This window comes from Peromyscus leucopus, chromosome 1 (assembly GCF_004664715.2).
Source record: "Peromyscus leucopus breed LL Stock chromosome 1, UCI_PerLeu_2.1, whole genome shotgun sequence".
Classification (NCBI taxonomy): Eukaryota; Metazoa; Chordata; class Mammalia; order Rodentia; family Cricetidae; genus Peromyscus; species Peromyscus leucopus.
Genome location: NC_051063.1, coordinates 64065314 through 64069898, shown reverse-complemented (window position 1 = coordinate 64069898; position 4585 = coordinate 64065314). Strand labels below are relative to the sequence as shown.

Sequence of the window (4585 nt, the reverse complement as noted above, 5' to 3'; positions counted from 1 at the left end):
CTCACCAACTTGCCCCCTAAAACATTTTAAGGAGTCTGCATGTGTATCTGTATTCAGAACCTCTAGAGGTAAGATAAACCTAGGTTTCAGGTTAGAAAAATTAAATCTAGGTTTCAAGTTTCTGGTATGTCTGGGATGCCATTTAGCTTTTTAAAAGTACATAGTGTCTTTTCCTGTGCTGTTTTGTTTTGTTATTTTCCTGTCCCAAAGTCAGTTCAATTGCCTAACACAGGACAGAGATTTGGAGGAAACTTTTTAAACAAGTACACTTGGGTCTAGAGAGTGGGAGCTGTAACCTAACTCCAGAGCCAGCCTTTCAATAAAGTAGAACAGCATGAAATAATATTTCAGCTGGGTGGTGGTGGCACTCGGGAGGCAGAGGCAGGTGGATCTCTATGAGTTTGAGGGCTAGCCTGGTCTACAGAGTGAGTTCCAGGAAAGATGCATCTGAGAGATGTTGTGGAATATTTAACTATGTAAAGATATGTTACATTTGTTTATGCTGTGGAATATTACTTTAACTGTGTGAAGGTGTGTTACATGTATTTATGCTGTGGAATATTACTTTCATGTGTAAAGGTGTGTTACATGTGTTTATGCTGTGGAATATTACTTTCATGTGTAAAGTTGTGTTACATGTGTTTATGCTGTGGAATATTACTTTCATGTGTAAAGGTGTGTTACATGTGTTTATGCTGTGTTACATGTGTTTATGCTGTGTTTGTTTAATTAGGTTAGGTAAAGATGTGTTACATTTGTTTCACCTTGACTGACTACGGCATCTGATTGGGCTAATAAAAAGCTGAACGGCCAATGGCTAGGCAGTAGAGGGATAGACAGGGCTGGCAGACAGAGAGAATAATGAGGAAGAGAAATCTAGGCTCAAAACGAATGAAAGAAGGGAGGAGAAGAAGATGAGGAGAAAAGAGGGCGACCCGCGGGGGGCCAGCCAGTCAGACAGACAGGCACAAGAAGCAGAAAGTAACATATACAGAAGGGAAAAAGCCCCAAGGCAAAAGAGAAATAGGTTAATTTAAGTTAAAAGAGCTGGCTAGCAACAAGCCTAAGCTAGGCCAAGCATTCAAAACTAATAATAAATCTTCATGTCATGATTTGGGAGCTGGTTGGTGGCCCAAAAGAGAAAGTAGGGTACAGGGGGACTCATGGAAAAAGCTAGACACAGCATAGGAATTCCTGAGTTTAGCGTCGTGGCAGAATGTCACTGCACACCCTCTAGATCCGGCTTGTCTTGGTGACCACTGATCTGTGTCACACTTTTGTTGGTTTCATTTTTGTTGTCTCTGTCCCTTGCATGTGTTTCTGTGCCCCCATTCATCTTTTCCAGTTACAGGTAGACATGGGAAAATGAACCTTTTGGTGATCTTTTCCATATTTGGGTGCCACCACAGAGCTGCCAACTCCGTCACCTCCTGGGCCTCTAAGCTGCTCCTGACTGCCTCCTCACTAGCTAGCTTGTCTCTCAGCATCCTCCTGCAGCTCACTCTGTGTCTAACCATGTAATCACTTGCCACCCCTCATCTTGCCCTGGGAGTCTCTGAGCCTCTATCTATCTATCTATCTATCTATCTATCTATCTATCTATCTATCTATCTATCTCTCCTCTCTACTGCTCACTTCTGTAACTGGTGAGCCCAGAGTCTCTTAGTACTCTTCATTTCTTCTTGCTTTGATACCTGCCTCTGGTCACTAGATTCCCTTTTGTAGGGATTCAGGTGTCTTAGGTATGGATAATACTGAAATATTGCTGGTTTGTTTGTTTGTTTGGTTTTTTTTTTGGGGGGGGTTGTTTTGTTTTGTTTTGTTTTGTTTTGTTTTTTCCGGTTTTGAGACAGGGTTTTTCTGTGTAGCTTTGCACCTTTCCTGGAACTCGCTCTGTAGACCAGGCTTCCCGAGTGCTGGGATTAAAGGCGTGTGCCACCATCACCCAGCTGAAATATTGTTTTATGCTGTTCTACTTTATTGAAAGGCTGGCTCTGGAGTTAGGTTACAGCTCCCACTCTCTAGACCCAAGCATACTTGTTTAAAAAGTTTCCTCCGCAGGCATAGAGGTCCCCGTGTCCTCGCCAGGCCAAGCTGGTCCTGACGCGGAGCGAATTGGAGGTCGTAGGCCAGCGCTTGCTGAAGCCATGCCGGACTCTTAGGACAAGGATGTGTACCCAGAGCCCCCACGCCGCACGCCAGCTCCCTCGCCACAAACCTTGCTCCCCAAGTCCCTGACTTACTTTATGAAGGCCTTCGACCTCTTCGTGGACTGGCCTGTGACCCTCGTGAGAGAGTTCATTGAGCGACGGCACGCCAAGAACAGAATCTATTACTATCACCTGCAGTACCGACGTGTGCCGGACCTCACAGAATGCCAAGAGGGTGACATCCCGTGTATCTAAGAGGCTGAGATGCAATGGAAAAGGGACTACAAAGTTGACCAGGAAATTGTCAACATCATCCAGGAGAGGCTTAAGGCTTGTCAGCAGAGAGAAGGAGAGAGCTGCAGCAGTTCACCCAGGGGGCTAAGGCCTTCCATGACCGCTGTTTTGACCTGGGAGCCTGTGGTTCTGCCAGAAAGTGCCTGGCAAAGCAGAAGCAGAGGATGCTGGAAGAGAGAAAAGCCGCCAAGGCTGCTGCCTAACACTCCAAGAACTCATTACAATTGCAGAAATAAAGTGACTGGGTGCACCCTGGGGGGAAAAAAGTTTCCTCCAAAATCTCTGTCCTGTGTTAGGCAATCAACCTGACTTTGGGACAGGGAAAGAACAAAACAAAACAGCACAGGAAAGGACACCATGTACTTTAAAACAGCTAAAAAAAAAAAAAAAAAGACTATTCCTAATAGGGATTACTGCTGCTCATCTCATACTCTTTTTGGTTTTATTTAATTCTCTAAAATGTTTGCTAAAGTATAAGCTTTATCTCAAGATTTGTAAAATTATTGTGTAAACTTTCTGAACCTCAAGATTTGTAAGTTTATTGGATATGGTTTAAAAAATCTGTAAAACCTGTAACAAAAGAGTTAACTTAAAACTTGTAACATGGTGGCTTGATAGTTAAAAATCTTTGCATAGATAATCTTAAAAGGATACCTGCCTTGCCGGGCGTGGTGGCACACACCTTTAATCCCAGCACTCGGGAGGCAGAGGCAGGCGGATCTCTGTGAGTTCGAGGCCAGCCTGGGCTACAGAGCGAGTTCCAGGAAAGGTGCAAAGCTACACAGAGAAACCCTGTCTCAAAAAACAAACAAACAAACAAACAAAAAAGGATATGTGCCTAATGGGCTCACCTTGGAGTAAATAACAACCATGTGGCTTGCAGTTATCCTGGCTAATCCCATCATCAAGTAAACAACCATATGGCTTGCTGCCATCTTGGCTGATGGCGCCATCAAGAAGGAGGCGACCACAGGCTGGCAGCCTTCTTTGCTAGGGTTAAAGAGGATACATGCCAAGTGACCTCCCCACCACCTTGAATAAGGTGACCACATGGTATAAATCAACTAAGGAGCCAACAGCAGGTCTCCAAGATATTTTGGATTAGGATAGATTTTTATGATGGTTCTTGTCCTGAGATTGAAAATAAGAAATGAGGACAGAAATAGGACTTAAAAGTAACATGTTGTAGTTAAATAAAGTATGTTTGATTAAGGAAGAGGAAGCAGAAAGATTGTAAGAGCCAGTGGAGATGGATGACTCCAAGGAAACTTTTCCAGGTAGAACAGGACTGATGCACATACAAACTCACAGAAAGCATGTACAGGTACTGCACAGGTTCAGCTAGACAGGGCCCCAGCACTAGGAGGAAGAAATAGACACAGTCTTTCATGCCTAACCAAGAAGCTATTTCCAACTGACAGCTGCTTGCAAAGGAAAAATTAGTTCTACACACTGGTGCCTCACTGGATATATCACCCATAGTTAAGGGCAAGCCCAATGGCCATCAACACAAAATGAACTCAATGGTATTTTAGGAATTTTTTGTCTCATATTGATTGAGAGAGAACATTTTTTGTTTTAGTGACCTTTTGCTTATATGCATGTACGTGTGCGTGCGTGCGTGCGTGCGTGTGTGTGTGTGTGTGTGTGTGTGTGTGTGTGCACATGCGTGTGTGAATGCGTGTGTGAATGCTTATTATGCTGTGTTTAGATTTATTTGTTTGCCTGTTGATTTTCTAAAGAGAGGGGGGGAAAAGGCAGGATCAAGCCTCTTCCCCTGCCTCAAAGCTGTGTGAGCAGGCCTTTTGGAGCCCACTACCTATGGTGTAATATAAATTCTTAACAATACATTGAAAGGGTTGAATGTAGGAAGAGGAAGGTGCATAGAAAGTAAAACACACCTCGAATAAACCCATTGCATATGTGTCCAATTCAGATACATACTCTCAGCAGGTAGAGGAGTCAATTTCTATCATGATGAGACCTTCCACACATGGTATGATAATCCCAATGAAACTCTGGGAGATGCATGCAGAGTGTTGGAGGAGGGAGGTGTAGAGGACCAACTGCTCCTACCCACACTATGAGACTCCCTTTACCACTGTCCTCCACAGCAGTCTGCAGGGAGCTTGGTCATGAGG

The 4585-nt window shown here is 44.0% G+C and overlaps 1 pseudogene; it reads left to right on the top strand.

Moving 5' to 3' along the window:
* The first annotated feature begins 2071 nt into the window (after window positions 1–2071).
* LOC114694988 lies at window positions 2072–2647 on the top strand (annotated as a pseudogene).
* The last annotated feature ends 1938 nt before the right edge of the window (window positions 2648–4585 follow it).